The sequence below is a fragment of the Eretmochelys imbricata genome, chromosome 10 (assembly GCF_965152235.1).
Source record: "Eretmochelys imbricata isolate rEreImb1 chromosome 10, rEreImb1.hap1, whole genome shotgun sequence".
NCBI lineage: Eukaryota > Metazoa > Chordata > Testudines > Cheloniidae > Eretmochelys > Eretmochelys imbricata.
In genome coordinates this window covers 8,720,321-8,730,233 of record NC_135581.1, presented here as the reverse complement: position 1 = coordinate 8,730,233, position 9,913 = coordinate 8,720,321, and positions in this window count along the sequence as shown.

Below are 9,913 nucleotides of genomic sequence, written 5' to 3'. Positions count from 1 at the left end.
AGCCATGGGGTGAAGCCTCTGATCGCTGGCAGGCTCCCAGACAGTTCAAGGTAAATACAGAGCATCAGCTCGGATAACTTCATCCCACCCGTTTGTGTGTGTCGTGGGGCCGGGAGGGGCAAGCGAAATCTAGGGAAGCCACAAATGGCTCCTGAATACAAAAGGCCACAGCCTGTGTGGGTAGGCCTGTGTGCACATGGGGGATATGTGTGTATGTGGTGTGCACTCAACACACGCAATTCATTGAGAGAGCAGTGAGACGGCACAGATCCCATACATGCCTCCTGAGTCCGTGCCAGCAGCGTGGATCTGCTTTTGCTCTGCTGGGTGTGCTAACATACAGAACAGTGCTAGGAGGCCTCTGCCCTCTGGCTGATAGGTGCAGAGCTTGCCACACTTTGCCTACTCTCTCTCTTCAGCTCAGCATTCCCCTCCCTGCCCCACAGCTGTCTGCTTCTTCGCTGTTTCTCTGCCCACCGCCCCCCAAGCCAGCAGAGAACTGGCCCTACGTGGGGCACAGATGCATGGAGACTCGCCAGGCAGCGTGGCTGACTCCGTGGATGGCAATGCCATTGACAGCGCCATGTCCCTGGAGGTACAAGCAGGCTTTGCTCCCTTCCTGGTCCTCTGGCTGGAAAGCAGGAGCTCAAATGAGACTCGACCTCTCATTTCAGGCTGGCATGGGGCCCCTTCCTGAGTTGTAGCTGCTGGCAGTCAGTCCCTGCATTTTACAAGTATCATTTCACACCATTGCTCTGTGCTAAAAAAAGCAACAGGAGTTACTTGCAACAGGGGGCTGCCAGTGCCAGCCCCAGACCTGGAGCCTAGGATCAAGGTTAAGCTGGCAGGGAGAACCAATCTACCCCAGCGATAATGGCAACAGCAAGCGTTTGCATCGGAGCTATTGTCCCCCGGCCTTAGGTGAACAGGCTGCATCCGAGCCCTGGGCTTAGGCACAAAAAAGAGTTAGCCAGCCCTTCGGGGATGGAGAATGTTGGCCTTTGTAGTCAAATAATCACTGTGGATTTGGGAGGAGAGAATCAGCAAATATTTGTGCTGTCATGTTATTGGAAAGGCCCCATGTCCTCCTGTGCCCCCTTCTCCTGGCTATCTATATACTGTAGGTAGACATGCCAAGGCTATTGTTTCCGGTGGCAGGTCGTGGGATCTAGGCTACTTTGTGCTGGATATTTTGGCTCTGGTTATCTAGATCTCTGTCCTTCCAAGTAGCACAGAGCCTCAAGCCCAGCCTTGCAAAGGATGTGGTGAGTCAAATTTGGACAAGCTCCAGAGCCGCTGTTCTCAGAAAGGATTTGCCCAGTGTCCTTGGTCATAATTTCCTTCACCCTGCTGCTTGCTGGACATGAGTTGACAGCTGTCCTCTGCCCCAGAAATGGCTGCATTTGAGTGGTGCTGGATTATACAGCTTGCTCCCCAGGTAATAAATACAGCAATGGGCACATTAGATAGGTAGCTAGAGAGAGGGATTAGTGAGCATTTTAGAAGGAAAGGCACGGTATGCAAGATATTCACTTAAAGGGGAAAGCACTCTATGTTCAGTGTTGTTCATCCCTCAGTGAAACTGTCTGCAGTAGGGGCAAGTAACAAACACTGTTACTTTTCCCTTTAAATGACACTTCTCGCTAGAGATGGATCGAACTGGAGATATTCCTTACAGGGTCGAGAGCAGCGGGGCAGGTGCTGGGCTGCATCAACCTCAGATGACAGGAATGGTCAGATTCAAGGATGGGAGGGCAGCCAAGCCCTGGGATGGCTGGGAAAAGAGGAGGGGAGTGGTAGTCATGAAAGATTTTGCTCATGGAAAGGGGAGGTCACGTGGAGCTGGTAGTGATTTAATGTGGCGCTGATACAGCCAGTTACAGTCAGGCCGGTCTCAGCAGGCTTTGTACATGCTGTGATGACCTCCCGCCCATCACCACATTCAGTTCACATTTCTAAAAGAATTTGCAGTGGCCATGCTGGTGTTCCTTTTGTGTTCACTGTCTGCAAATATTAGAGGGAGCGAGTTTCCAGGCAGGAATGTTCAGCAACATGCTGGCACTAAGTGAACAGTGGAGAACATTTTCAGGGCGTGAATTTGGAGCACACCGTTGTAAATATTCACCCCAGAAACATGGTCATTGCAAGCTCTTTGGGGCAGGGACCATCTTTGTGTTCTGTGTCTGCACAGCGCCTAGCACATGGGGTCCAAGAGTTACATTCATCCAAAGAAACTAGAATTAGACTGTGTGATTCCACACAAAAAAACCCAGTACAGCTTGAATTTAAAATCTCAAACCCTTCACAATGAAGCATTTGCAAACAAAATCGAGGGTCGTGGTAGGAAAAAATTCAAATTTTGACATTCAAAAATTGAAGACTGAGAACTCCCTGGCAACATTTTCCCACATTTTCCCCCTCCGTTTTTTTAACCGAACTATAGAACTGGATGAAATTTTTTGAATTAAAAAAAAAGGGGATGTGTGATAATTTTTGTGCCATCTCCCCCCGCCCCGCCCTTTTACGACTGGTTCTAGTACAGGCTAAGAATTAGTCCCAGAAACCGAGGGATCATTCGGAATGCTGAAAAAATGCAAGGCAATCCCGAATCGTCTGGGAGCAACTCGCAGACAGGAAAACAAAAGGCAAAATCTGTCGAATAAACAAACTGCCCATTCCATTCAGTCTCATTGTGGTGCTGTGAGTTACCTCCTAAGTGAGCTCGGTGGAGCTAGCATGCTCTTTGCCACAGTAGTGGTGTGGTGGTTACGGTGGGATAGCAGGTGCTTTCGCTGCAAAAAATGCCCCAATGTGTTGACAAGATGGTAGCCTGTGTAATCTGTGTACACACACACACACACACACACACAAAGTGTATGGTACAGTACATAAAGAATGCAGTATGTAAAGTATATAGTACAGTAAGGATGTCTTTTTAGCCTGCAAATACAATTCTGCCAGACAAAATGCAGCAGATTTTCCCTGGGAGCTGCTCATTCATAAATTCCAGCATTTCTTTGAAGGCTCTACAAGATTCTTTTCAGAGCCCCTTGATTCTGTATGCTGGCTGGTCAAAACCAGGCCAGCATTGGGCTCCTGGCATCCCGGCCCTGTCATCAGGGATTCTCCCTATAAAGAGAAAGAAACACACAAAGTACTCTCTGCTGGTGGACATGGTGGTTTCATCCTAGCAACATGGAGCATGTGCTCATGTCCCCTGACATAAAGTGGCTTCCTGGTGGTAAACTGTAGTTCTCTATCTTGGCTCCATACAGGACCTCTCTCCCAGAGTGTCCTCCACCTCTGCTCTAGCAAGGGAAAGCTACAAACCCCAATGCTAACAAGGTGGCTGCGGGGAGGCGAGCTGAGTGATTGAATTTTTACCTGGCTCGTAGACACAAGCAAAAGTATTTGACATAGAAATGACGGTTAGTCACAGCGAGGCATTTGGGGTTAGAGCTAGTCGCAAAAACTCCGACTGAGCCGTATTCTGTTGGAATATGTGGTTCCCTCCAAATCGAAACCACCTGCAAAATCAGGTCACTTTCACTGGGATTTCCTTTGAGAACCGGAGGAAAAAATTCCACCAGTGTCGAGATGTCCTGTTCACGTCGCATTCCAACATTTTCAGAAGGAAATGGTTTGATTTTTCATTTTGAATGTTGTATATTTCTATTATATAAAATATCTATTATAATACAAAAACGTGTAAAAAGACACTACTGAAATTGGAGGTTTCAACTGGGCTCAGCACACCTTTCTTTTTTCAGAATCTTCTTTCGCGGATTATTTCCCCGTTTTCACTGGGATCCAGAAAGAAATCACATTTTGAAATGTGGAAATCCTTTGCAACATGGAACTTTTCATTCTCCATGCACCGCTGCTTGGGATCCTGACTCAGTCCACTGGATCTTGTGATGAACCAGCCACCATCTTAATCTCATGCGCCTATTTCTTAATTCCTCTTGAACTGGAATCAGGGCAAGGAGCCCTGTCAAAACCTTCCCTGGGGTCAGATCCTGCAGAAGGCAAGAGCCAATTCAATCCTGATTGACTTCACTGGGAACTGAAGGGGCCCAGGGCACCCCCACTGCAGTGTCTGACCAAGCTTGGTCTTGCGGAGAAGTGTCTCCTCACCTACTGGGCCCTAATCCTTAAATCCAACCCTCGTGGCCTGGGGACTGTTGGTTGGAAATGGGGGAGGGTGGGGAAGGAGTCGCACAGCATGGGATTTATAGATGAATATATAAAAGTTAGTTTGTTTTGACTGACAGCCCCAGATTGGGAAATCCTGCCCGGCGCTGAGAAAGACCCTGCACATGTCCTAAAGGGCATTGCACACCTGAGTGCTACAGCGTAGCATTTTAAGCCCTTGACCCGACCCAAACCAACCCGTGTCTGCGCAGCTCACATGCCCAACATAAAAGTCACCGGTAATCTGTTCCTTTAGTAATACAACCACCAGGAACATCTCGCTTCTCAGATCTGGTAATTGGCTCCCCTTCCTAGGTATGGTTAACTGTCTGCTTTATATTGAACACATATAAAAACTAATTTAAAAAAAGCCCTGCCCTTAGCAGAAGTTTGGGAAGAAATGCCACTAATTTTGATTTTGCTGGTACAACTAGACTATATGTAGGTCAAATATTTCCATAGTCAGCCGGCTAATCCCCCCATACGCAGCGTTACGGTATTTGAACTACTCTGTATTTATTCTCTTCTGGACCCTAGGGGGGAAAATAGCTTCCTGAACTGATGGGCTTGTATGTCTGCCAGAGTCCTGCACTGGATCCAGTTGCTCAAGAAGATGAGCAGTGGCTGCACGAGGGAATGCATCTAGGCACTGCTTCATTTGCTGCGTTTTGGTCGCACGCATGGACATCGCCACATGTGAGAGGCAACGGGCCAGGTCCTCAGATGGTGTAAATCGGTGGGGCTTCGCTGAAGTCAGGGGAGCTCCGTGGTTTACAGCAGCTGAGACTCTGGCTTAGAGGAGTGCACACACAATCACAAACACTCCACTTTCTTTCCTCTGCTCTCTTTGTATTACCCGTGACAGACGCCTGAGCTGGCCCCAGATGAAGAATCAATACAATTTGCTATTTTGGGTACAATAATTAGCAATCAGGTCTCGCACAGAAACCTCACTGTTCAGCCCTGAGGCTCCCTAAAGCATTTTGCAAAATCAAACTATTCGTGGGACTTACACCACCGACCACTGAAATGCAGCCAACTCTGGCCTGGAGCACAGCAACCACTCGCAGCACTTTAAACAGCTCAGGCATGAAGAGTAGCAAATCCCATCGAAATGTCAAGAGGAATTTAACATAAGAATGGCCATACTGGATCAGACCAGTATCCTGTCTTCTGAAGGTGGCCAGTGTCAGGTATGTCAGACAGAGTGAACAGAACAGGGCAATTTATCAAGTGATCCATGCCTTGTCATCCAGTCCCAGCTTCTAGCAGTCAATTTAAAGAGGCAGAGTGTATTGACAGCCATTATATGAACAACATACCCCCATATCTCAATGTCTGCACTTTGACCCGTTAAACTTTTACCCCCAGTCGGGGAGATTGCAGATTGTGTATTCCTTATGCCACCCGTTCCTAAACCGAATTTCGCACCCCTTGATAATCTGTACCTTATTCCCTGATAACCAGAAACTTCTATGCTTAAACTCTGTACCATTTTCTTTTTACTTCAACATCATCTTAATAAAATTATTAAATCTATGCTGGAATTTGGCCTATTCCCTGGAGCAGGGGTCAGAACTCCTGGGTTCTAGTCTCAAATCTGCCACAGATTTGCTGCATGGCCTTGGGTATGTCATTTTACTTCCCTCTGCCTTTGTTTTCCCATACCTGTAAAATTGGAATAATACTTGTCTGACTCCTGGTGTAAGGATAAGGCATTTTCCTATAGCCATATTGTAAGGCCTAAAGCCTAAGGCCTTTGTCTGCAGCCAGATTAGAAGAGCAGCAGCTATTAGCTGAGAAGCAGGAAGTCCCATCCTCACATTCCATCTAAATTACATTAAAACAATGTCATATCAGGCTGTTAAGAAGGAGACCCCGTCTTAATGGCACCACTATCACCAGATAAAGATACAGAACTTAAGATGGTTAAAGAAAACTTAGGCTGATAGCATTCTGTCTGTCAAGAAATCACTTATCAATACTTGTGGTTGTGAAATCCTCATTTCTTTATTGTTTTGTCATTATGGTCCCCACTTCCCTATTGTTTGTCTGTATGATCTCTGGCTAGTTCTTTGTTTGTTTCTGTCTGTTACATAATTAATTTTGCTAGGTGTAAATTAATTAAGATGGTGGGGTATGATTGGTTAGAGAATTTTGTTAGTAAAATTTTAGTAAAATGATTGGTTAAGGTATAGCTAAGCAGGACTCAAGTTTCACTGTATAAACTGCGGTCCAAAAGGAAGTTTGTTGGGAACCAACTCCAGGACACAGCCCCAAAAACAGAGCTGCCAGACCTCAATGCTGCCAGTGACACTGTGCAGAAACTGGAGTCCCCCAGATGGACGCGATCCTGGCTGGCCATCAGGAAAAGTTCATCAGTCTTATTGGGAGTGGTGAGCATTGCACGTGTAGTGTGTGCATTCTTATAGAGGATAAAGATATTACTGAGCGTGGCTCTTTCACTGGCAAAAGGTCCTGCAAATCCATAGAAAATGACACCCTGAGCTCTAGGAATTGGGTATGGGTGGGTGCCTGAGCCCACAGAAGGGTGAGGGTGGGTGCCTAAATTAAGAGGGTTACGTCTGAACCCTAGGAACTGGGTAAAGGTGGGTGCCCCTTGAGTGTGTGAGTAACGGAGAATTTGTGCAGGTAACACTGGGCAGGGCCGGCTCTACAGTTTTTGCTGCCCCAAGCAGTGAAAAAATCTGCCACTGCGGACGGCAAAGGGAGAAGCTGTCGCCACATTGCCGCCACGGACGGCGGGACTGAGGCACTGCTGCCGAATTGCCGCGGCCGTGGAAAAACCGCCGCCCCATTCTGACTGCCGCCCCAAGCACCAACTTGGAACACTGGTGCCTGGAGCCGGCCCTGACACTGCGGGTGGTGTTTGGCCCCACGGGGTCACTGGTGCAGCATTAGCACAGAGATAGTGTAACCTTCTCATTCCCCTAGCACAGCTCCCTGTACCTGTGGGGTGCTCCTTGGATGTCTCCTCTTCACCTGCTGACCCAGGCCAACTCTCTTGCATTTATAGGTTTTGGGTCACAATAAGGTAGCATCCTCTTGGTGTATTCTTCAGGGGGTTTCTGAGTGCCAAGGGGGATCATGTGCCACTCAGCAAAGGGTAGGGGATGCTCTTCTCATTGTGTTGAATCAGCGCTGAGATGGTGAATTCCTTCCTTCCTTGGGTGCCTGCTGGGCACGTAAATACCTTGCAACGCCAGCTACAACAGTGCCATGCGAACGCCTGTTCTCACTTCCAGGTGACATTGTAAGCGGGCAGCAGCATCACCCGTCCACGTGAACAAACTTGTTTGTCTGAGCAATTGGCCGAACAAGAAGTAGGACTGAGTGGACTTGTAGGCTCTAAAGTTTAACATTATTTTGTTTTTGAGTGCAGTCATGTAAAAAATAATAATAATTCTACATTTGTAAGTTGCACTTGCCCAAGAAAGAGATTGCACGACAGTACTTGTCTGAGGGAAACCGAAAAATACTATTTTTAAAATCTTTTTTATAGTGCAAATATTTGTAATAAAAATAATAACATAAAGTGAGCACTGTACACTTTGTATTCTGCGTTGGAATTGAAATCAACATATTTGAAAATGTAGAAAAACATCCAAAAATATGTACAATAAATGTAAATGGGTATTCTATTATTTTTAACAGTGCAATTAAAACTGATTAATGGTGACTAATTTTTTTAATCTAGTTCGTTTGTTTTGCATTAATCGTTTGAGCTAACGGTGATTAATTGACAGCCTGGTATTATTCTTCCTCACTCTTGCTCTATATAAGGAGCAGTGGCCAAAATGGTATTTTATCAGTCAGAAGCCTGAATCATCACAGTGTTAATCCAGATCTGTGTGCTGGAAGAGTTTGTATAGTGCGGGTGCTGAGAGCCACTGAACCAAACTGTAAACCCTGGATATAATGGAAATCACTTCAAGCCAGGGGGTACGGCAGCACCCCCCGCACCCTAAATTCCAGCACCTGTGCCTGCATGGGATTCATAACTCATTTCTAGCAGCTAAGCATAGCTACTACTCCTGGGGCCCAGTCATTTCAATGAGCATATTGAGAACTCTAACAGAGAAAGGACTGTGGAAAGTGTTACTGTACAAAGCAGCTTCTTCTCACTCTTGAATTAAAAGGCTGTTTAGATTGGGGCAGGGACTCGTTTTTTGTTCTGTATTTTTCTGGCACCATGGGGCTCCTCGGCACAAATAAATAATAATACCTACGTTTATAATCAGTGACTTTATGTATAAACTGGGTGGGCCAAATTCTGCCCTCGTTGACACTGGCGTGAATCCACTGACCGTGCTGAATGATTGATTTTCAGGTTACACACATTCCTCCCACCCCCATCTCCAGAAATGCCCTTCTCTCTAGCAAGGAGACTTTGTACGCCAGAATCCATGCCCAAAGGAACCAGTTTCTCCGCATGCCCCTGAAATGAAAGGCAAGATTATTCCATGGAAGACGTGACATTCCCCCCCCACCCCCCGCCTTTGAACAAGGGAACACAGTAAAGAGAGGAGGGTCTGTCTGTCTCTTTCTTCTGGTTGTCAGAAGCACGGTGGGGGGGGAAGGGGGGGAGGGGAGAAAAGTGCTCCCCTTTGTGTTGTGGGTGGAAAGGAGCCGGGGTTATCAAACTGGAAGAGTTATCCTGGCTGAATTGTAAATTAAGCTGATGCAACAAGGAATGCTTTGTAAGAAGAACACTGCATGAAAGAGAGAGAGTTCTCCCTCGTGAGACGGATCAGAGCAGAGATCTCCCAGAACAGGCGCCTGGCTCGTTCAGACTGGGCTAGAGCTTGGAGCTTTGTGAGATTTTGATTCATACAGTGTGAATTATGAAGGCAACAATAGGTAGATGTAAACCAGAGCTCAAAGGGGGCTGCGTAGCACGGACTCTGCTGCATAGCTTCGCTCTATCTAAGCTACTGATATAACAATGCCAGAGCATCTGAGCACCTCACGATCTGTAACGTCTTTATCCTCACCACACCTCTGCTCTTCGCCTCATTTCACACACGGGGAACAGCTGCACTAAGTGACTTGGCCAAGGTCATACAAAGCCTGTGGCAGAGCAAGGCCCTGAGCTGAGGGTTCCCAAGTCCCGGGCTGGTGCCCTACCCACTGCCCCATTCTGAGGATCGGGAGTCAAACCCTGGTTTAGAGGACCAGACTTGCTCTTTGGGAAGGAACGGTCTTGCTGCATTATGGACAGGAGGCCATAGCATGTGCCTGCAGACAAACACACATGGAGAGCATGCTCTCTGTGCCTGGCTGGCCAAAATCACAGCACCTGCGTCACCTTCCGAGGCTGAATTTTGAGACACTGCTGATGTTCCGAGGAGTACCCTGCAATTGACATACACCCTGCAAAGCTCTATGAATGAACCTCCAGCCTACGAGTCCCCTCGCTTCATTCCCAGTCCAGGGAAGCCACAATAAAATAGCTTGGGGGAAACAGCCACATCTGTCCCAGAACTGATCCCAGCTTTGTAGCTTCCTACGCGACACACACAGGACCTATCTGTAACACCCACCAGCCTGACCCACGGGGACACCACAAAGAAGTAACCGCGCCGGCAATAAATATAGCGAACTTAATTCAGAGCTTAATTTGTAAATGGTTCGCAGGCACAAAGGAACTAAGGGGAAAGGGAGAGATTTACTGGTAACAGCTGCAGTGTAGTAAGAA